The sequence below is a fragment of the Rhinolophus sinicus genome, chromosome 14, assembly GCF_057876585.1.
Source record: "Rhinolophus sinicus isolate RSI-liver-muscle chromosome 14, RSI-T2T, whole genome shotgun sequence".
In the NCBI taxonomy this organism is placed as follows: domain Eukaryota; kingdom Metazoa; phylum Chordata; class Mammalia; order Chiroptera; family Rhinolophidae; genus Rhinolophus; species Rhinolophus sinicus.
The window spans coordinates 46,421,819-46,448,180 of NC_142514.1; the positions used below are offsets into that span (position 1 = coordinate 46,421,819).

Here is a 26,362-nt window from a genome sequence, read left to right on the forward strand (position 1 = left end):
GAAGACTACAGTGTTTCCCTGAAAATAAGACCTAGCCAGACAATCAGCTCTAATGCGTCTTTTGGAGCAAAAATTAATATAAGACCTGGCCTTATTTTGCTATAATATAATTTAATATAATATAATCAGTAGAATAGAATAGAATAGAAAATATCGGGTCTTACATTAATTTTTGCTCCAAAAGACGCATTAGAGCCTATTATCCGGCTAGGCCTTATTTTCGGGGAAACACGGTATGTTGCATAAGTAAGCCCAGAAGACACTCCACTTGCCAAAGCAATAAGGAATACACTGACAAAAGGAAGACCAGCATCACCAAGCAGCTCAGTAACACCTTCCCTTTAGGCCAGAGCTGATGCTAGGAGAAATGGGCTTCTATTATAATAATACTACTAATAAAGATAATATCCCAAAAATGGAGGCCAGATTTCAACATTTAACTGTCAGAATCCAGGTAGTTGCCATTAGCATAAAGAGTGGCAAGACAGATGAGCCCAATTTGCAGAAAGTTATGGAGATGATGTGGTATCCCCAATAGGTGGGATGCATGGATCTGGAAACTAAAGTTTTATGTAGCAGTAGCCTCTTTACCATCATTCTCAATTACTCACTCAGGGAATTTTGCTTTATCCCCACCATTCTGGGCTCTATAGTTTTAAAGGTCTTAGCTTACAGAGGGGGAAATGCTTCTACCAAGGGTACAGCAAGAATCCCATTAAAATTCCAGCTACATCTTGCTCTCTCATCCCTCCAGGTTCCTGGCAGGGTAATTGATCCTGATTATCGGAAGAGGTAGAGCTGATGTTACACAAGAGGGGTGAGGAAGAGTATGTTTGGCATCAAGGTGATTCATGTGAGTGTTTCTTGGTACCGCTTTACCTAGTTTTGATGGTAAATCGATAAGTGCAGCAACCATTGTCTGAGATGGGCAGGGTGACCAAGATTTGAGATCTCTCAGGGATAAGAGTCTGGGTCACCCACCAGGTAAGCCACCTAAACCTGCAGAGGTGCTAGCTGAGGATGACAGGTCTGGATAGACGATGATCCTCAGCTAGCACCTCTGTAGGTGCTTTGTCTTTGAGACCAGACCAAGTGCAGCAGTCAGTGCAGTAGTTTATATGATTAACCTTCTTATTTTTAAGTTTCTTCAAAAAAAAAGAGGTCACTAGAATCCTGAAAGATCTGCTTCCAGGACATATACCAACAAGTGGATCTGGGCAACATGGGGATGGACGGTAGTGGATACCATGGTATACCAGTCAAATTCTGTCCTCTGTCACTGTCAGGATCAATCATTCCCTCAACCACAAAGAGTACTGGCAATTGCCAGGGTACAACTGTTGACCCCCAGCGATTTCCCTGGGCTGAAAATAATTGCTTTGCTCACTGTCACACACTTTGCTTTAGGGCAGCCCTGTCCGATAAGTCATTGCTATGTGGTAATAAAGACTCAGCCCCATTTTTCCAATTTGGGACAATGCTTCAGAGGCAACCAAGTGCCAGAGTTCCCAATGGGAAGGCTGAGGCCATTTTTGTGACTACATCACAACTCAACTTCGCCCTGTGCCCAATTCTATTCCTTTGTCCACAGGTCTTGATCCTGAGAGCACTCCTCAAGGGGCTTTCTGCATGCTATTCTTTTTCTCAGAGTCTATTGTCCAGAGAACAAGGCCTACAGCAGAAACCAATCCTCAGAACCAAAACAATAAACTTCAAGCTGGATATATGTATATCTTCTGTATCTCCAGCTTGGAGAAAAACTTAAGAAAATCAAAACTTCAGAAAATCAAAAATATATATGGAGGTAGGAAGAAAGAGTAGATAAGTCAAAAAATGTATGACTTTTCTCAAAGATCAGCAACATGTCTCACGGCTGACTTCTCTAGAGAAAGTATTGAAGCCAGAAAATAGTGAAAAGATATCTTCAATTGTTAAAATAAAATAACCTGTAATTCTTTATCCAGGAAAACTATCAGTGAAGAATAAGGATAAAATATGGAGTTTGTCAGAAAAACAAAAACTGAGAAAGTTTACTAACAGCTAACATTTATCAAGAAAAATTTTAAAGAATGTACTTGAGGCAGAATGGCTGGAATGTGCAAGGAGATATGGTAAGTAAAAATTTTGGTAAATTTATAGATAAAACTAAGAAATGTAATTTCTAAAATAATGATAATATCTAATGCCTGTTTGGTACAAAGAGCCTAGAACTAAAATATGGACAAAAATAGCATGTAAGTTTAGAGGAGAGGGTCATCAGAGTTGAGGCAGCCTAAGGTCGTGGTGTTCTTTTGGAAAAAAGGTTAAGATACTATTTAGACTTTGTTAAAAAGAATAAACATGAAGCATTTAATTTTTAACAACTAGATTTAATGAAGCATTTAATTTTAAACAAGTAGAGGGAGAAATGGGATGGGTAAGAGCAGTCAATCCAAAGGTAAGAAGGGTAGGTGTGAAACAGTGAAGATAGTATGAGCAGAAAAGACAAGAAGAAATAAATCCAAATCAATCACAGAACAAAATAAATGTAAATGGATTAAACTCTCCTGTTAAAACACAAAGACTCTTGGGCTATGCAAAAACAAAATTTAACTAAGTGATTTCTGTAAGAGATTCAACTCTAACATATGAACACGGAAAATTTTAAAGTCAAAGGCTAGGAAAAAATGTACCAAGAAAATAGTAACCAAAAGGAAGCAGGTATAGTTAAATCAATGCAAAACAAAATAGATTTTGAGGGGAAAAAAGCTTTAAAAAAAAGAGAATCACTGCATCATGCCAAGAGGTTCAGTTTATCAGGAAGATAACTATTGAAAATTTAAATTCACCTAATAGCATAGCTTCAAAATATATACACATTTTGTTAGATCTACAAAGACTTATTAAGCTCTTTATTACTTTAATACAGCTTTCTTGGTTATTGACACATCAAGTAGAAAACATTGGCAAGGGTAATTGAAATTTGAACAGCACAGTTTAAATGCTTGTGAGAAATTGCCTTGGTTTACCATCACCCTCCTTCTGCCCCACAGTTCTCTGCTTCAGCCCACATATACGCCCATTGCTCTTAGTCCTGACTTTTTCATTTGCACATCTCAGAGAAACTCTTGATTTGTGTTCTGTGCCTCAGTTTGAATGTTTGCCTCTGGTTTGCAGCTCTCCTTCTACCCTCAGTTTTGCTTCCCAGTTTCTTCAGCATGATCTCTCTCTTCCAGTTTCTTATTTGAGAGAAGCCCCCAGTAGGCAGGGCCAGACTTTAACCCCTTATCTTTCTCACATTACAAAGTAAATGGGGGATAGGTTCAGACACCACATGAATATCAGTGGTTGGCACATGTTAGGTAAGTGCTCATAAATGTATGTATAATAAAAACTATAAATATTAACTTATTTGAAGGGTTTTCTCCCAGCATTCTTTACCTCTAGACCAGGGGTGTCCAAACTTTTTTCAACATTTTTCACCAAGGGCCATATGCGGTAAAATACACAAACAGCCGGGCCACTCACTCGAGGTGAAGTACGTATTGCCTCACCTGGTTTATTTAAGTAAACTAAATATATTTTTGGAATTTGCTGTGGGCCAATTAAAAATGGATTGCGGGCCGCAGTTTGGACACCCCTGCAATAGACCAAAGTGCTTAATCATATCATAACTTAATCCCTAAATGCAGAGAGCTTTATCAACCTTCACTGTCCCCGCTCTGTAGCCCTATCCTTTCCAGATCCCTTTATTTCTTCTCTATTTAGTCCATATTTCCTACCACTTAGTGCCAATTGCAGGATGAGAGTCTGGGAATAGTTTCTCCAGTTGGGCTTGTGACGGGAACAGCAGTGGCAGACGGAAACCGCCCATAATATCTACCACATATGTAGGGCTCTCCCAGCTGACAGCCTTCTGAGAAAATGAGAATCCATCTGACAATAAATAACAAGGGCTACAAAGCTGTTCCTACTCTTTGGCTCAGTAATTCTTCTTCTGGGAATTTACTCCAAGGAAATAACTTGAGGGGGGAAACGTCATCTGTCTGAAGATGTCCATAGCAGTCCAATTCATAAGAAAGGAAAACTGGAAACAATCCAGATTCTCAACACTGGGGAAATGGCAGAGAAAATCACGCTATTTTCACCATGGAACATTCTATAGCTATTACAAATGACAAATGTACACACTAGGCCGATTCTTAGAAATGTACTTGTGAAGTAACATTCAGTGAAAAGCAGCAAACCAGGAAACATTTGTTGAGTGTCTATTGCATGTAAGACCCTCCAAATCTTGGAAAGTGATAGTAGGATCTTCTAGTTCTAAGGACGAAGAAACTGAGGCTCAAGGGGGTTAGTGCCCGGCCTCAAGAAGAACTGGAATTCAAGCCTTGATAACCCTGATCTCAAAGTCCACATCCTCCTATCGATGCAGCTCCCAGCTGTGTCTAATTTTCTAGAAAAGATGTAGAGATTAGAGTTTATTTTTAATTGTCTTGTTAATGAAAAATTGTTTAAATTTAAGTTAGAAAAAAAAAGAGAGACGAATAAAATAAGATCTGTCCCACAAAGACCAGGCCTGACCATCGCTTGACTGGCAGCCCCCTATTAGGATCCTTGTGGTGTAGAAACCCGCATTAATTATCTTCCCATGATGGAGCCAAATTATTCAAGGGGCTTGTTCAAGCTACACATGCCCTCTTCCCTCTGCCCCCACCCTGCACTGAAATTCTATGTCTGTCCCCTAGTGAGCTACAGCTTCTGGTGGAAGCATGAATATTTCTTTTTGGTTTGTTTGGAGCCGGAAACAAAGACAGAACATCCCTGGTTAGAGCACTATCTTCAAAAGGTTTCTATAAAATCCTAGGAGCTTGTATCTCAGATGGGAAAACAAGCATTTTCTTAATGTTAAACATATCACCCATGCAGGTGACATTTGTAAAATGGAGGATGCATGGTGTTTGTGTAGATCTTGGAATAAGGGTGATTTGGGTTCGAGTCTTGGCCCAACTGTCATTTTGGGTAAAACCTATTTTAAACACACACACACACACACACACACACACACACACACACACACACTCCCCTGGCTTATGCTTAGGAACTCTTTGAATGGCATGTTTGTCTTGCCCTTTACTCTAACAAAGTTGAATTTTGTAACCAAGAAAATGTCCTGGTTCTTGGGCTACAGATGTCTGAGCAAAAGATGAGGATTAGAGATACTTTATTCCTAAAAATCTTCTGTTCCTTGGCTGCTCTAGACTGAATATTTGTGTCCCTTCAAAATTCTTATGCTGAAACCTGATCCCCAATGTGATGGTAGTTAGAGGTGGGGCCTTTGGGAGGTGACTAGGTCAGGAGGGCTCTGAATGGGATTAGTGACCTTAGAAAAGAGATTCCAGAGAGCTCCTTTCCCCCCTTCATCCGTATGAGGACACAGTAAGAAGATGCCCATCTATGAGCCGGAAGTGAGCTCTCATCAGGCACTGAATCTGCCAGTACCTGTATCTTGGACTTCCCAGCCTCCAGAATTCTGAGAAATAAAACTTTGTAGTTATAAGCCACGCAGTCTCTGGTACTCAGTAACAGCATCCCAAATGGACTAAGATGTTGCCTGATGCTTGTGTTTTTACTCCTTATCTTCCCTTAGTGCACCCTCCAACCAAAGCTGCAGTGGCAGCAGTCCTTCTGACTTTTCCTGAGGCTACCCTGCATGTGCAGTCAAATGGGCTGACGTTACCACCTCCTCCTTAATTGCTCCTGACTGGTGAAGCAATTGGACCACATGCTTGAAGCAACTGGACCAACGCATACAGGGCAAGGGGGCCTTTTGAAGTAGAAACCTCCTGGTCCTAAAGAAACTATAAAACCAATCCAAGTAATAGGCCCAGAGGACACCTTGCCCTCAGAGCATAGGCTTCTGAATTGTTTTTCTTGGATGCCCTGCAGAGCCAGAGACTATTCCCTTACTCACTTTACAGAAGTAGCAAGACGAGATTGGTGGGAGAAGACAGAGACATGGGTTTGTGAGACTCTTGCAATCGGCTGATTTACCTGCTCTGCTTGCTTCCTGCTGCCATGACCACATCCTTTTAGTTAAAAGTAACATTTTTCTTTTTATTAAGTGGCAGGTGGTTGGGATTTTTACTTTGCTATTACAAACACACAGGAAGGAAATAACTGTCAGGGTGAGGAGCAGGCAGAATATCTCAAATATTAAAACCAGGAACTTGGTCACAGGATAGGAATTAGAAGAGGAGGCCTATGATCTACAGACCTCTAAGAGCCATCAGCAGATACAATGACTTACTCGCAGTGTGACTTTGGGCCAGGTACTGTTGACACCGAGAAGGAATATGTCTGCCAAAAAGGACTCCGTGTGGGTAACTGGGCCCAAATTCATAATCAGAGTCTAGCAGCCATTGTTTACGGAGGTGTCTCACACATACTACATATCAGGGAAAAGCCACAGACTGAGCTGCCAAGAAACCTGCACTGTGTTTGAACCTTGTAAAGTAGTTCCTGGAATCGTATTTTAACCCATGGGCTGAGACCTGCACCATCCAATTGGAGTTGTGCACTTATACCCTCATTTGTGTCTTTAGGGACCAATCAGAGTGACTCCATAAGGACCAATCCGAATTAACAATTCTGACCAATCAGGACAGTGCTATTTGGACCAATCAAACTGTGCAAATTTGGATTAATCCTTAGCATACAAGTTGACCAATCAGGGACCAGATGGTCATTTTTCTCTATATAAGGGCCTCCCATTTGTCTTGGTGAAGCACACATTCAATTTCTACCAGAGGCTGCATTTCCTACGTTGCAAACTGTTCGCCTGAGTAAAGTTTCTGCTTTTACCACATCCTGGACTGGGGACTCCTGTTGGCATTGGATTGGTGACAGCAACCTTTTGTTGACATCATTTAACATCTCTGATAGAGAGAAGTTTGATTTCACCCTACTGGAGAAACCATTCCCAGACTCATCCCGCAATTGGCACTAAGTGGTAGGAAATATGGACTAAATAGAGAAGAAAGATAAAGACCTGAAATATGTAGGGATGCAGGGCTGGGAGAGGGTTGATAATCCCCCTCTGATCTCGAGCCTCCTTAGCTGTAGAATGGGGCTAATTCTTCCCAGTTGCAGAATGTTTATAAAGAATAGAATGTGTTTAACATGTCTGGATATCCATAGTCAGTAAATGAATGAGATTTAATTTCATTGTTCTTGCGCATTTGTCTACTAGATTCTCTTTCTGTCTTTTTTGCTTCCAAAAGTGAACTGGCTGTGAATTAATGGGAAAACGGGCAGGACAAGTGTCACCAACTGTGATGGTTAATTTCATGTGTCAACTTGACTAAACCACATGGTGCCCAGACATTTAGTCAATTATTATTCTTGGTTTTTCTATGAAGGTGTTTCTAGATGAAGATTAACATTGAATAATTAGTAGACTGAGTAAAGCAGATTTTCCTCCCACATGTGGGGGGTTGGGGGGCTTCATCCAATAGAACCAAAAGGCTGAGTAAGAGGAAACTTCTGCTTGGCTACCTTGAACTGGGGCCTCAGTATTTTCTTGACCTTGGACTTGAACTAAAACATTTGCTCTTCTTGGGTCTCAAGCCTGTGGACTTTCAGACTGGACTTTACACCATTGTTTCTTCTGATTCTTAGGCTTTTGGACTCAGACTAGAACGACACCATTGGTGATCTTGGGTCTCCAACTTCTTGATTGCAGGTCTTAGGACTTCTCAGCCTCCATAATCACGTGAGCCAATTCCAATGAACAAACAAACAAACAAGCAGACAGACAAGAGCACAGGCCTAGGAGAGGACCTGCAGAGCTAGGGGCAGCCTTCCACACTGAGAAAGAGGAGTCAGCTTGCAGGAGTTAAGAGCAGGCGTGATAAGTAAAGAAGGGCAACTTTGTTCCCTTTCCTTGGTTGCCCGCTTTCACTGTCAGACAGTCTGACCTAGTTTGGCTCCTGTCAGTATTCTAGGAGCAGCCCCTGTTTGGCTGAGCCTAGAGCGACCTTAATGTGGAAAACAGGCAGAATAAAGTGTTCCACCCTCTGTGAGCCCTGAGCACTTTGTACCTATTAGAACTATGAACATGTACTATCCCAGTGTATTTTAATAACATGCCTGGCCCACTCACTGGTTTGTGAGCTCTGTGAGGTGAGAGACTGAGTCAGATTCATCCCTATTCCCTGAGGGCCTAGCTCAGGACCTGACACCACGCCTACTTAGAGTGGACACTTTTATACTTTGAAATTATAGATTAGTATTTGAGTGATAGAAACACCTCCTTCTTTCCCGTCTTTCCTGCCCATTTGCCTCATCTAGTTCTCAGATGTAAAAGGAATTTGAACTAAACAGGCTTTTTTTTTTTTTTTATCAGGTTGGGCTAGGCTGTGTTACAATAATAGCCCACTCCAAAATCTCAGTGACTTAATGCGAGTTTATTTCTGAGTCATGCAAAGTCCCCTGTGGTTATGGGCATCTCTCCAGGGCAGATGTTCTCCATACAGTGGCTCAGCAACCCCAGACTCCTTTGATTTGGTATCTCCATCATCTCAGCACAAGCAGGGCAAGAGCTTGTGGAGAAAACACACCCTCTCGGCCATGCTTCAGCCCAGAAATGCCATTCATCACTGCCCCTCAGAGCCCGTTGGCCAGACCTACTCACGTGGCCACACCTCACTACAAGATGGTTGGGATGAATAGTTTTCCGTGTTCTCTGGAAAGAAGGGAGAACTGGATATTGGGGTGTACTAATCATGCCTCCCACGAGGGTCCAAGCTGAAATGTAGGACAGCCCAAATTAAAAGTGGGAAAACTGCCAAAATGTGTTCTTGTTATGATACAGACATTTATGTGCTCATTAAAAATATTTATTGAACACTTACTAAGTGGCGAGCAGTATTCTAGGTACTAGGACATAGTAGTGAATAAAACAAAGTCTCTGATATACGAGCTTACATACCATTGGGGAGAGACATATAATAAACAGGTATATAAACTCCCAGAGGATTATTTGTGCTATGAAGGAAAATGAACGAGGGTAAAGGATGTACAGGGATAGAGGAAGTTGCTATTTTGGTGGTAGAAGAAGTCCTTGCTGATAAGATTTGGTGAAGTGAGGGAGATATATCAATATGTAGGGGGAGGGGAGGCAATATTGCAAGCAGAAGGAAGACTCAGTGTAATGGTCAATTCGTTTAGTTCATTCAGCAAACATTTATTGTACTCTTATCACTATGCCAGGCCATCTCTGTAAAGCGAGTGATACAAATATGGATGAAACCCAGGCAGTGGCCTCCCACAGTTCACATTCCAGAGGAGAGACAGATGTGCAAACAAATGTGTACAATGAGAAGAAAGGGGTCAGAGGGGAGAAAAGAGAACTGCGGTTTTGATTTGGGTGGAGAAGAGTCAAGGAAGATATTATACCAGAGGTGACTTGATGGCCTAAAGTGGAAATTAGAAAAATCAGCTATTAAAATAAAGGTGTTACATGCATTACCCACTCCTATGTAACAAAAGAACCCCAGATTATGGCTTAAAACCACAATTTATTGTTTCTCATGATTCTGTGACTTGACTGGGCTCTGTTGGCGAGTCCTTCTGATGCCTGTGGTACTGACCAGGTCACTCGCGTGGATGCACTCAGCTGGGAAGCCTGGCTTGTGCTGTGTAGCCGTGATGGCTTCATTCTATGTCGGGTGCTTCACTGAGGTGGCTGGAACATCTGGGGCTGACTGAGCTCCCCCTCCCCTGGGATCCCTCATCCAGTCTAACCTTAACTTTGTTATGTGCTGGCTGGATCCCAAGAGGGTAAACTGAGGCTGCAAGGCCTCTTAAGGACTAGAAGCCACAGTGTCATTTCCACTGCAATCTATTGGTCAAAACCAGTCAACAAGTCAGTGCAGATTCAAGGGGAAGGGAAAGAGACTCAACCTGCTTGCCTCTCCAGGGCTGGGAGGAATTGGTAGGGGCCATGGTTTCAGATACACAAGCACTGACAATGTAGTAAAGCAAATATGTCTGTGTTCCTACACTGCCCTCTCTCCACAACATGAGGGTGGGGACTGAGCCAGGAGAACAGTTTCCAGGCTCTCAACCTCACATGGAAAGGTGCTGGCTCGGGTAGTAGATGGCCATCAGCTGTAACTAGTCGGCCATCAGCTGTGGCCGGTTAGCCATTGGCCACTAATATAACTGCTGTGGCTACGCTACGGGGTTGGTTAGTTGGCAGAGAAGTGGACCCCAGATTGCGGCTCCTGCTTCCTGTGTCTCCAACCCAGTCGCCAGAGAGAATATAGTGGTATGAACCCCCTATCCAAGGCTCCGTGGGTGTTCCTTTTTGGCCTCATCATATTCTGTGTTCTTGTGTGGGGAGTGGGACCAGAGACCCTGCATGACAATGCGTCTCTGGCAAAAATCACCCGTTGCTCCCAGCACGCTTACCTGCCGAGCCTAGGATCTTCTCAAGTCAGCACCGAGGCAGATTGGTCATAGTCAGGGTAAGAGATGAGACCCATTTGCCATCCCAGCCATAAAGCAATATAGCAACTGCCAAAATTGTATCTATGATATGGTTATACTAACTCTGTAGCTATTTTGTCTGCAAATGAACGAGGAACGGGGACAAGTGGTAGGACTGCGGGTGGTGCTTTTTGTCATATTTTTGTGATACACAGACAGTTTTAAATGCCCAAGGGATGTAAAAATTAAAAAAGACTTATACTACAGACAAAATTTTAAAAAGAAGAAGAAAAGGATCTTGGGCTAAGAACACGCATGGCTGGCTTGGAGAGAGCGGAATTCAGAGGGGCTCAGGAAAGGAGGCAGGTGACAGACATTTCAAGGGGTTCTGGAGAGAAAAATTTTGGTCTGAACTCGAAAGACCAACTTGGTTTCCAGCCAGAATGAACTTGGCACTCCCCAGCATGGGGGCTTGTGGAAATCGTCTAGCTGGGTTTAGAGGTATAACAGGTTGGAATGCAAAGGCAGCTTTATGTGTTCAACTCTGCTCGTTGAATTCTACAATAAAGCTTGGTACCTGAATTTGACCTGCTTCCATGGGGTTTGGATCAATTCCCAAATGCACCATAATGTGTTAAAATCAATCTTGTGCTCTAAACTGCTGAGAATGTTATATTTCAGACACCTCGTCACAAAAGGTTGCAGAACAACAGGTCTGCTTTCATAAGGATAGGGCAAGAGAGGAGAAATCTATGTTATTGCCTTTGGTGGTGATGGTAGCTGAATTAACTAGGCACCAAAGTGAGGGGCCAAGGGGTTTCCTAAGAGATTATGTATTTATGGTGTCTCCTGACCCTTTAAATTATAAATATTTTAGCCCTATCCGTTTAGTAAAGCCAAATCCTGATGTGGGGGCTCTGTGTGTAGTTTAAGGCAAGAGCATCTTTCCCTTTCCCCCAGGCAGTGGTGATGTGGTGGGAAGCATGTTGACTCTGGAGTCAGGAGGGTTATTACCGAAGGGGTATCTGTAGTGCACAGTGGGTTTTGGCATCGTCTATGCTGGGACTTGAAAACAGACCCTGCCATTTCCCAGCCGACTGGCTGGCGTAGCTCAGTTGATGAGTTTGTATGGTGGTAACAATGATGCCTGCTTGTCAGAGTTGTTGTGAAGATATAAATATCTTCAAAGTGGTAAAGGAGTAATATCTGCAGAGTGCTTGTCCTCTACAGGCTCTCATCATTTTATTAGTGTGTATCAGCCTGCAGGCCTTCGAATGAATGAATTTCATGTTTAGCCAAAGAATCTGAATTCTGCTGCCACTTAGTTAGATGGAGCTAGTCCAGTTGCTGAGTGGTCCCAGATGTAGTGGTCCAGGACCCCCTCCCTAACAAGCATAAGGAGATCCTTTTGTGTTGAGGTTTCAAATGGACTATCTATGAGGGCAGATTACGATAGGTTCTGGAATTCAAGGAAAGACTTTTCCCCAGATAAAATAGAAAATTGCCTTTCCTGACATCTCAGCCACTGTCTGAGTTTCCTTCAACATCCGGTGTCATATTTTGGCTACCGTATCCTGTTAAAACATTTACCATAAGCTCTCCCCCAGGGTATTTCAAGGCCCTCGCCATAAAACTTCCTAGTCAGAAATATCCTTTGGGAATACAAGCGATGGTCATGGATTAGGACAGGATTGAAACACTTCAATTCATCACATAGAAAACAAGTGTATTTTATTGAGGGATTTCTTCTTTTGTTTTATTATAAGTATGATGTCATTTAAGTCCAAAATATTTCCGTGTTGCCATCTGCTGCCTTGTCAGGTCTGTCTGGCTGAGGGAGGCTCAAGGCTGAGTTCAGATTCTCTCCTAGACATTTTAGAAATGCTCCCTTTGTTTCTGGTTTCAAGACATTCGCACTGATTCTCCATCTTGTGTCCATTCACTGTGTTCTGGTGGCAAGGAGGACCTGGGAAGCGATCTGGTCATCAAACACATATTGAGTGTGTACTGTGAGCCAAGCACTCTGCTCGACAGAGGACGCAGAGAGCAGGGACATGGGTCTCAGCCTTCAAGGTGCTCACAGTCTAGTGAAGGCGGCGTCTCTGACCAAGGCCTTTCTTATCCTCAGAAAGGCTGATTAACCTACATGTACTCTATGGATTTATCGACTACCTGCAACGTAGGATGAGTTATGTCCCACAACAACTCAGAGCCTGGCACTTTGGCCTCATCTACCATATTGAGTTAAGGCCATGCAGATGCTATAACAAATAATGCCCCTCCCTCCCCCAACGTGTAATGGACCAAATAGCGTAGAAATCCATCTCTTGTTCACATCAAACCCAAGTGTTTGTTTCCATTTACCAAGCTCTTGTCCTAGAAGGGATGCAGGGACCCAGTGTCCTCAGGATACCCTGCTTGCCACTAGTCGATGGGAAAAGTGAGAGTAGAGAAGGCATGCCCACCCACTTCTTAAACACTCTGACCCAAAAGCAACATACATTACTTCTGTTCACATTCCATTGGTGGGAATGAGTCATGTGACCATGTCAAGATGCAAGGGGAAAGAGAGATCCTGGCTCAGCAGTCACTTTCCAGCAATATCTCTACACTATGGAAGGTGAACATGACACTTTGTGGGACAATTAGCTGTCTCAGTCACTTCTACCTTCCATTGGTAGGTTAAATAAAATTTTAATTACTGTCCCATTGGCTTGTCTCTCTCACTTCCTTCTATATGTTTGCTTTGTTCCTCCCTGCCTTTTACTCCAGGATTTTGTAATTCCCTTTCTAATGTGATGGGATTGAAAGAACTCTGAACTGGAACTCAGAAGATCTGGGTTCTAGAATTACGAATACTATCTCACATCCTGATCTTGATAAATTTTTATCAGCCTTTTTTTTTTTTTTTATGTGCCACTAACTTAACAGGGCTGAGTGGCAGAGTGGAAAGAGCATGGGCTTTGCAGTTTAACAGTTCTGGCTTCAAATCTGGGCTTGGCAGGGAAGCTTTAGGCACCTTATTCAACCCTCCCCAGCCTCAATTACCTCATCTGCAAAATGGGAAGGATAATCTTGCTACACGCCTTTCCTGTCTCCTTCCCTCACAGGGTTGTTGAGAGGCAGATTAGTATAAAGGTTGGGAGGTTAGACTCTGGAGGCAGACTCCCTGGGTTCGTGTGACTATTTGCAAGTTTATCCAACCTTTCTGTGATTCAGTTTTCCCATGTGTAAAATGAGGACAATAATACTTCCTACCATATATGCTTATTGTGAGGATTAACTGAGTTAATTTATATAAAATGTGTAAAGCAGTGCGTGGCACAAAATAAGCCATCAACTGCAATAAATAATAATTATTATTATCACTATTCTCAAGATAATTAAATTAATTTGGATTTGTTTGATAACTCTAAAGCCACAAATATTAGGTTTCGTTACTAAAGCAATAGGCTTTCCCTTGTCCCCAGCTAGGTCTATTTTCTGGCCTCTGGAATCATGGGTAATTTCTCAGCATAGAAGGGAGCACTTGCTTGACGTTCCTACTTCTGGTTCCTGTGGCCAAGGGCTGTTGGGCTTCTTCAAGGCACAGCCTGTATCCCGGTGCTTTTGCCTGTTGTATTTGGAATACACATTCCCTTCAGGGCAACCCCTAATTGTATTAACCAAAGCATTTCCCACCGTGTATTTACACTGTCTCTGGAGTGGAGGGAACTGGCTCCCGTCCAGCACCCCAGACTACAGATGAGGTGCTGCGGTGCCAGGACCTCTCTTAGTGTGAGCCATCTTCTTACACTCCACCCTAGGAAACAGGGTGGGACATGGAGCGAGTGGAGAGAAAGACCATACACCCGGAGGCTGACGGTGTCGGACTTGTGGTCCGACCAACCTGTGTTTGAATCTTAGTAGTTTTCCATTTCCACAGCTGTGTAACCTTGGTTCATTGACTTCGCTTATTTGAGCCTCAGTATGTTCATTTTAAACTGGAGACAATAATATCTACTCCATAGAGTTGTGGTGAGCCCTGGAGGTGATGGTACAACGTCTGGCACACAGCAAGCATTCAAAAGATGTAAACTAAAGCCAGCAGGCTAGGGGTCAGCAAAACTGGGTCCTGATAAAGCATCTGCTACAAATGTTCTGCAAGGCATTTAATTTCTCTGGGTCTTAATTTTCTTCATCTGTAAAGTGGGTGTGGTGACTTTATACCTTGTCAACTTAGCTAAGCTGGAATCACATTTCCCAGAATTCACTCCCCTGCGTGGGTCCCATTTAGAGTTGGCTACAAGACAAATCTGTGCTAGATTTGGAATGTGGAAATAAAGCAGGAACCTTTTTATACCAGAGGGCCCACAGCAACCTCAGATCTGCCTGTAGCTTTTTCAAGTCCTAAGCCAGAGTATGTGCAGCTACATGTGTGAGGCCCAGCTTTTCCTGTAGGTCATCCATGACACTGAGGTTGGAGTGGGTCGGAGATGGACCCAGGTGCCAGGTTATCTTCATGGGGTCCATATTTTCTATGCGGGCTCCAGTTGGTCTTTTTTTTTTTTTATCACTTCACATCTAGCTTTCCTTTCTGACTTCTAGTGCAGCTGGCCTGTGTCAACTTTAGACACAACACCCAACACAGACACTTCTCCAACAGCTCACATATTGCAGAAGGTCTAATGTCTATAATAAACTCCTGATTCTGTATCAACCATAGTGATTCCACTTCTCAAATCCTAACTGACACAATAGGGATAGGAGCTGTGACCTCACAAGGCTTCTTGAAGGAGCAAATGAAATAACAGATGAGGCATTGCTTTGAGAAGTACAATGTAAATCTTTTTTTTTTTTTTTTTTTTAAATCATTATGGAAAAATTTCTTTAAAAAGCTGGCAAGTACAATTCTTTCAAAATTTTTTTAAAGCAGAGCTCCTGGTCTCCCCAAAACCTGCTCCCCTGCCTTCTTTCCAGTGATTCAGGCCCTAAGCTTGATCATCCTTAATGTCATTCTCTCCTACACATCCTTTCTTATATCCACAGCCCAGTCACTTCTCGTCACCTCCGCCACTAACTCGCTGGTCGAAGCCACCATGCCTCTTGTCAGCTTATGGTCTCCTCGCTGGCCTCCCTGCTTCCACTCTTGCCCTGAAATGATCCAGGTAGAATCTGAGTTAGATTATATTATTCTAGCCAGCCCTCCCACGGCTTTCCCTCTCAGGACCTCAGAAGTCTGTCTCTTACTGCTCATTTCTTACCACCTTTTCCCTCACTTGCTCACTCTGCTCTAGCCATACTGGCTTCCTTGCCACTCTTCAAACATACCGAGTGTGTGCCCGTTTTAAAACAGGACAAAGTTTTTCATAGAGAAGGAATCAAATACAGGACGATGGCTCTCTGGTGTTACTGTTACCTCAGCACAGCTGGGGACGTTTCTTGCCACCCGTGCACAGGTACTTGCTAGTCAGTCTGTGACCACAGACCGAAGCTGGCGGTCACTCTGGAAAGTGCTTTTCACCACGGAATTAAACAAAAACTGAGGTTACTGTCAGTACTGTGGTTTAAAATGACAGCTTCGATTTTCGTTATTACAATCCATAATAGCTCATGTCTCAGTGGCTATCTGGGGCGTTCAGAGTGCTTTTATGTCCACTATTTTATTTAGGCCTCACAGCAACAGCACTAACCGTTGGTTATTATTCCCACCCCTTTTTTACAGAAAGGAAAACAGGCTCAGAGGAATCAACTGCCTCGCCCAGAATCAAAGAGCTTGCAGTTGACAGAGCTAAGTCTCAAAGGCAGTTCTGCTGATGCCAGGCCCAGTTCTCTTCTCTCTGTATTACAATTAGGAGCTACTGGTAAGGCCAACCTGCTGTATAAGTAGGATCAGGTGGGAGTGAAAAACAGTTTTTTCCATTGCTACCATCTATAATTCAAAATGTATATCCAAACTTTCCAAAAGTTTACAATTACTTTTTAATGCCAGTATCTCTGGCATTTGTGTAGAGAGTATTTCCACAGAGAAAAAGGAGGTTTTTTTTTGGTTGTTTTGTAGAAATTAGGAAGAGAGGGAACGGAGTGCTGTTGGGAAACATATTGTTTAGGTAAATTGAATAAGTATATTATGATCCTCATTTTATGAAAGGGCAATATGACTCAACGTGCTCAAAGTAGCAAGTGGGCAAGGAGAAAACCATAGCGTATCATGTCTCCCTTGTAAATGAGGGGTGTTGGGTTAAATATCGCTAAATTCTCTTCAAACACACCAGGGGCCCCACTTGCTGAACGTTTGCAGTCAAGTTGTGACAAGAGGGCTACAAAGAAGTGGGTTCTTCCTGAAAAATTAGAAAAGGTGCAAATTTCTCAGCACTGCAAGTATGCCCCATGAAAGCAAACAAGTGTTTTAAAAAACATGATTTTCTGTCACTGAAGCAAGAACCTTGATTACATTACTGGAACACTTGTCATGGCTCTGGAAGTGCCGTGTTCTTGGTACAGTGGAAAAGGCTCTGGCATTTGGAGCCAAGAAGCCCTCAGAGCACCTCATCATTCTGGTATTAATACTTATCATTTATTACTAATACATGTCGCCATTTATGGGACACTGGTACCAGGTATTGTGCTTTACCTGCATTACCTCACTCCACTCTCCAACCCCATTAGGGTGGTCTTAACACAAAGCTGCTATGTGGAAGAACTGAGATTAGAACAGAGGTTTATCTCACTCTAAAATCCATGTTATTTGCAATATGGCACATTAAGGTGGAAAGGAAAGGTCACAAAGCCAGAGGCGATGGTCTTCATTGAATTTAAAAGACTGTTGACAAAGTCTATCTGACTCTGGAAGGTTACTTACTACTATGAGATAGAGCCTCTCTCATGGTGTTGTTTCGGGATTAAAGAAACCGGTATAAAGGCCCCAGCACAATGCCAGGCACATAGTAGGTCTGAGTAAATGGCATGAGATGTGGTGTAGAACAATGGCTAGGAGCCTTGCTCTGGAGTGAGACTCCCTAAATCCTACCTCCTCCTCTTAGTAACTATGTGACCTTGGGCAAGTCACATAACCTCTCCAAGCCTAAATTTCCTCATGTATAAAATGGGGATAATAACTAACTTATATTATTCCAAGTATTAAATGAGGTGATCCACATAAAGGACCTAGTACAACACAAATGACCTGGCTTATTGTCATCATCAAGAAATTTTGACTGAAGTTATTATTAATATGATTATTTTTTCAGTCCTCCCAGGTGCTGCTTTTGCTCCAAGAATGGGAACCATGATAGGAATTGTGGTAAGAAACGAATGGGGAAGGAGGTAAATCCCCTCATTTCCTCGGGTCCCATCACGTTCAGTAAGCCCTTATGCATTATGAGGAGGCCTCCAAGAAGTCTGCTGGACCCAGCATGTCCCCATATTCTAAAGTCTGCTGGACCCACCATGTCCCCATATTCTATCAGCTCAAGTATCCTCATGTGGTTTTGGTGAGGTGAGCTGAGGAATGCATGCAAAGAGCCCCATAAGGCCCTGAAGTGAGGAAGGGGCGATGATGAGGAGGGAGGCAGGAAGAGAGTGTTGGGTTCTTGTGAAGTGGGGTGGAGACTGAGGCACCCAACACCGATTGTTGGACCCCAAGAAGATTGGTGGCTTCTGCATTTACATTCCCTTGTGGGAGGCACCGGGAGCCAAGGTCTTGAAGGGAGTGCAGCTCCAGGTTGTCTGTGATGGAGGGCTAGAGAGGCAAGCTGGGGGCTGCCATCTTATTTCATCCAGGGACCTGAGGGGCAGAACAGACTCTGAGAGGTTTTGTGCTCTTTCTTTGGGACAGAGCGTCCAAGGTGTCTGGGTTGCCCAAGCCCCAGGTTAGCAGAGGTGAGAAGGTGTGGGAGGTGTGGAGTGGAAAGGTCTGCTCCTGTTAGGGAGGACATTTCTCCTTCCCTGTGAAGGATGCATGGGTGACAAGGGCGGAGGGGCCTGCCCAGAGCTAAATGCTCTCTCAAAGAAGCTAAGGCAGCTCTCCCCCTTCCACCTCCCAACCTTACCCCCCACCCCCACCCCGGCACAAGTAAGTAAGAAACAACCAGACTTCAGACCCCGAGTTACTTCCTACTCTGAGGGTATCCCCAGGATGCTCTTGGGATATCACCTCAGGTTTCAAGGCTGGAGTTTAATTATGAAGGTTTTATGTTGCCTTTTTCTTTTCTAAAGCTAGAAATATAAGCTGTTTAATATTGGTCAGTGAAAATGAGGGAAAAGATAGTGTTTACCACAACCACTACAACAACAGAAAAGAATATAGCGTCCAATGCATAATATTAATAGTTGCTCAATAAATATTTGTTGAATGGATGAATGAAGCTCATACAGAGGGAAAAAAGACTTGCAGAAAAAAAACAAAAAAACCCAAACCTCTAAAATGTTGTTATTGGTTGGTAATAGGATTAGTGGTGATTTTTATATTTTCTCTATCCTCTGGAGTTTTGTATTGCGGTAATAAGATTATTATAATAACAGGTAATTATGACCAAAGGAAATTAGAGCCAAAATTAAGGGGTCATTTTCATATGAAGCAGAAGTCTGCTTGTAGATTCTGTAGTTCAGCGGTAGAACCAAGGCTTGTTGAGGAGGGATACATTTCTATATCTAATTCAGCTCTGCTCTTTCTCTTCAAAAAGAACTAAACTTCTCCCTACTCCAGGTGAATGTGTGCCAATCCCCTTCTCCCCCAAATTAATTAGGGCCCAATCTAAAATCCTGCAAGATTCTAAAGTGAGAAGATTTTGTAGTAGTTGATTAAAACGTAAGGCTTTAGAATAGACAAATCATTTGAGTGCTTTACAATGTACTGTTAATTCTGAAAAGAAATGTCCTTGTGGTATATGTTTTTCTCAAAAAGCGTATCTCTTGATTTTAACATTGGGTTGAGAACTAGATAAAGTTTACAGTAAACAGTTAAATTTTTACTGTGAACTGACATGGTCCTAAAGATTGACTGTTGTCCAACCAGAGATAGATTAGATTTGGGGAAAATCCTCTCCCAGGCCTCCCTGTTCTTTTATGAGGAGTTGGTCCTAAAATATTTACCCATTATCTTCTAACCCCATAGCCCTCCAGGCTAAAATAAAGCCTGCCAAGGGAGCTGTGGCCATTTTAGGATTAGGCCAGACGAGCCTGGCTCCTTTGCTATCTGGTGTCAAGACTCATAGACAAGATGGCTTCACCCTCTTCGTGTCCTAAGACCTGGTCCTCTATGGGAGGTACGGTTCCTATGGTGACAGGCTGACAGAGGCACACCAGGAATAAGAGCGGCATTTAAAAAAGAACTTCACCTTTCCTTAAAGAACTCAGAAACCCTCTTAGTCACAGGGTCATGTTGAATATTTGAATTTGGGGACAAAGAACAGATCTGAGCATTCCTAATACAGGAGGTTTCTGGAATGCATCTTCCACACCACAGAATTCCCATTTCATCTTTATTGGGCAATTACCATGGGATCTGGGTTTTACTCCTGGCTCTGCCAAGAACTGGTTGGGTGACTCTCCTCAAGTCACTATGCTTCTTAGGGCTTCAGTTTCTCATCTGTACAATGGGAACAATCCTCAGCTCCTAGGGATGTTGTACAGATGAAATGAGATAAGGTAGGTGAAAAGACCTAACAGGTCGGGGTACTCAATCATTTTGACTCCCTTCCCTCCTTTTCACAACGAAGAATCAGGACAGTGCAGAGTGCACTCAAGGTTGTCAACTGCTGCACCAGCCTATGCTAAGTCCGTCCACGTAGCCCACCTGAGTCAGAGCTTTTAATTAATGCCAGGTGAACTCTGGCTCTCACAGTCCAGGAGCTCGGAGTCACATTTCCTCCAGGATTTGCTGCAGAAGCACTTTGGGAAGGACTCGTGCAGCTCTGGGTGACCGGAGCCACACCCTGGTGCTTGGGAGTTGGTGGCAGTGGTTGCATTTTGTTGTTGGTTTGTTTGTTTTAAAATATCCACATCCTGTCCCACAGCTGGGACGTAAAGTCAAGCTTTAGTTGTGGGATTTTTGTTTACTTTATTCACTAGCTGGGCTGGTCAGGAGTTTAACCAAGGTCAATGCCTTTACTTGGATTTTGCAAAGAAACTGGCAATTTCTGGCTACTACATTTGCTGGTGTAACACAAAGGGACTTAACAACATGTTGAACCAAACAGTCTGGTTGCTTTTAGTAGAAATTAATTTTTGTTTTGCTTAAAAAATAATAACAACCAACTTCTAAATATATGTTTTTATTTTGCACAGGCAGCTTTGACAATGGGGATCTTTGTTAGAAAAAATAATTAAAGAAATAAATGTGGCAGCTCTTACAGCTGCAAATCATTGATTCAACTTTACTTACGGGGTGGGGGGGAAGAGAGAGAGAGAGAGAAAGAGAGAGAGAGAGAGAGAGAGAGAGAGAGAGAGAGAGAGAGAGAGAGAGAGAGAGAGAGAGAGAAAAGAAAGAGAGAGAGAAAGAGAAGAAAAAAGTTATTAGCTTTATTGCCAGAGGATGGCTCCCTGTCAGTTCCCATAAAGTCTTCCTCATGTCTGTTCTCTCAGAACATTTCAGAGGTCTGGAAAGTATTTGATTTGCAAAGGCTGAAAGTAGACAAAATAGAGCTTCTCAAAGATATTTTTCAAAATTTAATAATATTGTATGCTGTTTCCGTGATAAACATAATACATGTTCATTAAAGAAAAATGAGAAAATATTGAAAAGAAGAAAGGGAAGGAATTCCTGGCCATCCAAACATAACTATTATTGATGTTTCATGTACTTCCTAGCAGTCTTTTTACTTTACATGTGTTTCCTCATTTGTTTCTCATAGATATAATGACGGGGTGGGTATGCTTTTGCACTCTACGTCTCTCACATAACAGATAATAGCATTTATGGAAACCTTGCTATGTGCCAGGTACTGTCTTTCATTACTCAGTATCTCTAAGCCAGCCTGACATTCTCACACGTCCATCATCATCATCAGCAGCAGCTGCATAAATGCGATTAAGTTCCTGTCTATTTCTTTGGCATCACATTGTGTAAAAACAGCTGGATGAAGTTTCACCCAGTTTGAAGGGTATGTGAGGATGGTCTTCAGCTTTGAGCTTACATGACACGAAATTTTTACTATAGGAATCCTCGGGTGGAGGGACCTCAGCTTTTTTACTTCCACCCCGAGGGAATACTGTGACGCTTTATTCTGAAGATTTCACTGAGTTGAGTTCAGACATTTTTACTTTTAAAATTTTGCTATAATTTTATGGATGGGTTCAACACATTTCAAAATAATCATAATTTTTCCCAGTGGATACATATAAGAAATTATATCAGACCTAATGCCCTCTGACGGTATTAATTCAATGTCAGGAAGAAATTTTTAAAAAGAGAATTTTAAAAGAGTCTAACATGTCAGTCAGAATGGGATCGATGTTTGAAATCCAAAGAGGGGGTGTGAACTGAGACTTCTTGGCAGTTGGGCAAGAGAGACACACTTTTCTAAGGACATCTGGAACAGATGCCCAACCTGTGAACGTTGAAATACCCACGTCGATAGGTTCATCCTTCGGAATGATGTAACTGAGGTACAAAGAGAGGCACCTGTGGGGACAGAGCCCCAGAAAGTAGTTTACAGGCTCTCGGCCTCACGTGGAAGGGTGCTGGCTCGGGTGGTGGATGGCCCTCGGCTGGGGCTGGTTGGCCGCCGGCTGTGGCCGGTTGGCCAATTGGCCACTAATATAACTGCTGCGGTTATGGAAGAGAGCCTAGGAGAGCCGAGGATTGCCGAGGAGAGTGGAGGAGAGTCGTCAGTTGGTTGGCAGAAAAACGGACAGCAGGTCACACGCCCAGTGAACCCAGCCTCTAGTGAGACCATAGTGGTATGACTCCCCTACCTATGGCTCCGTGGGTGTTCCTTTTTGGCCTCACCATATCCTGTGTTCTTGTGTGGGGAGCGGGAGCAGAGACCCCGCAGGCCTCCCTGCACGACAAATGGTGCAGCGAGCAGGGTCTCCCGCACGACAGCACCTATAATGGCAATTGGGAGAGACAGGCCATTGCATTAAACTGGCATGAACATATAAAACCGACAGTGGCTTCAAATATGAGGCTTAACCCCAGATTCCTGTGGACAGATACTCCAAGATATAACAGTAAAGCATGGTATCATTTATATAGAGATGTATATAAACTTGATGATTTGGGGTGAGACATAAAGATGTATTGGCATATATCTCAATCTATAGGACAAGAAATGTTCGTATAAAAACATTTTTTAAACCAAGTTGAAAATTATTAGAGGTTTATTACACCTCTAAACATTAATTTTAAAATAGGTCCTATTAAACTTCATAATTCTCCTGAGCAATTTCATATACTACAGCTTGAAATGATAATAAGGACTACACTTAAGTTAAAACACTCACTAATACTCAATAAAAAATATGCTACATGGCATGCTTAGCATTGCACGCTTCATTTCAAATAATCCCTCCAACAATCTCACGGGATAGAGCCCATCATTATCCCTATTTTATAGATCTGGGTCAGGACTAGGGTGAGACAAGTAAGTTTCCCAGGGTACAAAATTTAAGGAGGCACTTGCTCTCAGGTGCCTTACATTTTGCCCACCCTACGAGCAAGTGCCTCCTTAAGTTGTGCACCCTGAATGCCTCACTTGCTTCCCCTTCCTCCTGTAGATGAAGGAATGGAGGCTCTAAGAGGTTAAGTAATTATCCAAAGTCCTCAGCTAATAAGGGGCAGAGTGAGAACTCGAGTCTGGCCTTGATCAGCTCCAGGTGATATTAGTTCTTCATATACTAAATATTGACTGAAGATCTTTTACGTTGGGCAGTGTGGAAACACCACCTCTACCCTTAAGGAATTGATAGACACAGGGGGTGGGGGGGGGGCAGACACATGGGCAATAAGAGGGACTGTGTAGTATCTTAACAGTAGGGGTCAACTGGCATTCTTTTAGGGAATGAACAGTCTTTGTTTGCAAAACTGTCTTGATCAACTATGGAGAACATGAAACTGTTGGCAGAAAAACAAAGAACAGGGAAAATGGTTAAGTTGTCCATGAAAATGAGAGAGGAGGAAAAAGAGAGGAGGAAGAGGGGATAGGGGAGAAAAGGAAGGGGAGGGGAGGGGAGGAAAGAGGAATAGAGCAGAGTTGGGAAGGATGAGAGGATCTAATGAATGGGTGTGAGGTTGGGGATTACATAGGAAGAAGTGGCACTAAATTTCCCTGGTGAAGAGGACACTAAACAATATTTTGAGAACAGAATTGCCACTGCCTCCATCTCCCCCCACACACATCCCAGGATTCGATTATTCTTCTGTGTCACAAATGCTTGCTGTAAGGAGGGTTTTTTATTGAAAACGTAGGAAGAGCACTGTCGTGCGGGGCGTCCGGTGGGGTCTCTGCTCCTGCTCCCCACGTAAGAACACAGGATATGGTGAGGCCAAAAAGGAACACCCACTGAGCCATAGGTAGGGGAGTCATACCACTATATTCTCGCTGGCGGCTTGGTTGGAGACACAGGAAGCAGGAGCCGCACAATTCTCAACCCTCACTGCGCCGCTTGCAGGCTCAGCCACCATCTTCTTGCTAGCCCCCATTTTTTTTTGCTGCTAGTATAGTCACAGCAGTTAAATTAGTGGCCAATGGCTCACGGCCAACTAGCCACAGCTGATGGCCATCCAATCACAGTTGATGGCCATTTACTACCTGAGCCAGCACCTGTCTATGTGAGGCCCAGAGCCTGGAAACTGCTTTCTGGGGCTCTGTCCCCACAGGCACAGACCACTGCGACCCCATGTTGTAGATTTGTGCAAATTAGTAAAAGGAGCACCTTCTGGGTGGATGAAGAAAGTGAACAGGGCACAGGCTGGTTGTTAGACCTCTTTGCCCCCTTAGGTTGGTGCCCTTGAGCAGGGCACAATCTATACAGCCGTCCCTGATGGCCCTGGTCACACCTGAGTCAACATTGTGCAGACTACAGGCAGCAGGAGTGACAGACAGGGTACATGGAAAATACAGAGCCCTGGAAAGTTACAGACGCCATGGGAAAGACTTTGGATTTCCACAGGGCATAGGTTTGGAATTCAGTGGACCTCATCCAGCTGCATGGGACTAAAATCTGGATTTCCTATACAGGCACACAACGAACTACACTTTAATATGATGAGTGTGCTGGAGGAAGGAGGTACTAAGTGCTGAAGAGTCCAACAATGAGCCCTACTTGGGAGAGCTGGGAAGCTTCCTGGAGGAGGTGATACTTAAGATCCTATTCAAAGACTGAGCTTGCTGGGAAGAGAGGTGGGGAGGAGACATTTCACAGAAAGAACATGGTGTATTAGGGGTATGAGGAGGGGTTCGATTTGGTTGTGGCATGGCTTGTATATGGGGAAGTAGCGTGGCATGGGAATGGAGGACAGCCACAGGTGAAGTTTTAAGAGTTGAGAGTGTAAGATTTTGACTATCCTGAATGAAGCAGGGAGAGCATATTTGCCATGTTTCAGGAGACTCAGGATGAGACCAGAACTAAGGTAACAGCAGTAGGGATCGGGAGAGTGTACTACTTTGAGCAACTATCAATTAATTAGGGTTGCCAGGACTTGCTAGGGGGATCTAAAAGGAATGAGTCAGAACAGAATTGAACGTTCTACTTTGGGCAGTGGGGCATGTTGTCAGTTTCCAGGCCTCAAACCAAAGTGCATTTTGCTGTGTTTTGAGGGCCTCACCCTCTTCCATGTTGCCTGTTCCTGAGGATAGCAGAGTTGTTTCTCACTGTCCTCGGGCCCAGAGTCAAAGAAAGGGGGACATCGGGAGCAGAGGGAAAGACTCCCAGGGCAGAAAAACCATGCACAGCTTGGCTTTTTCTTACATAATTAAGGGCAGAGTGGTGGCAGGTCAACTCGGGTAGATGTCCTGTCTTTTCCAATGGTGGCTTTTGGAGCAGGGAGTGGGCAAGGAATGAGGAGGATTCCATGTATGTCCACCAGCCTCCCTAAAACAGAGCAAATTAGCTGAGCTAGCACCTAGCATGAATACGGAAGAGCATGGCTAGCACTGAATCCATGAGATGGATAATGAAATAAACCGACACTAGTAGAAGAATGACTGAACCCTTCTCTTCTCTTCCAAGTACCGTATCTCAGATGCAGGAAAGCTCCTCTGAGGTCTGAGGTCGAAGGATCCAGTAAGGTGAGAGCTGTAGGTTTGACAGGTAATATTGCACCTGTTTTATAGATGATGCTATTCAGGCTCAGAGAGGTTAAGTTACTTGCTCAAGGTCCTCCAGGCAACAAGGGTTAAGAGACAATAATGACAGGCAACTCTCTGGTGGTGGGTACTCTGTGCAGGCCCCACAGTTTTATTGAAGTATAACTGACATGTAACATTGTCAGTCCAAGATGTACAACATAATGATTTGATATGTGCATATATTGAGAAATGATTATCACAATAAGCTCAATTACCTCACACAGTTACAATATTTTTTTCTTGTGATGAAAACTTTTAAGATCTATTCTCTTGGTAACTTTCAAATACGCGTATGCAATACGGTATTATTATCTATAGTTATCTATTGTACATTAGAGCCCCAGGGCTTATTTGTCTTGTAACTGGAAGTTTGTACCTTTTGACGACCTTCACCCACCTCCTCCCGCCTTCCTTGCTTCTGGCAACCACCAATCTGTTCTTTGTATGTATGCGTTTGGTTTTTTCAGATTCCACATGTAAGTGGAACCATACTGTATTTATCTTTCTCTGTCTGACTTATCTCACTTAGCACAATGCCCTCAAGGTCCATCCCTGTTGTCACAAACGGTAGAATTTCCTTCTTTTTTATGGCCGAAGCATATTCCGTTGTATATATA

General features: G+C 43.3%; 1 long non-coding RNA gene across 1 annotated transcript; it reads left to right on the top strand.

Annotated features, from left to right (window-relative positions):
• Nucleotides 1-713: 713 nt before the first annotated feature.
• Nucleotides 714-17,821, top strand: LOC148755688 (uncharacterized). The gene is made up of 4 exons (XR_016018471.1): nt 714-853; nt 1,965-2,111; nt 16,178-16,316; nt 17,703-17,821. It is a non-coding gene; the product is annotated as an uncharacterized LOC148755688 (long non-coding RNA).
• Nucleotides 17,822-26,362: the final 8,541 nt, after the last annotated feature.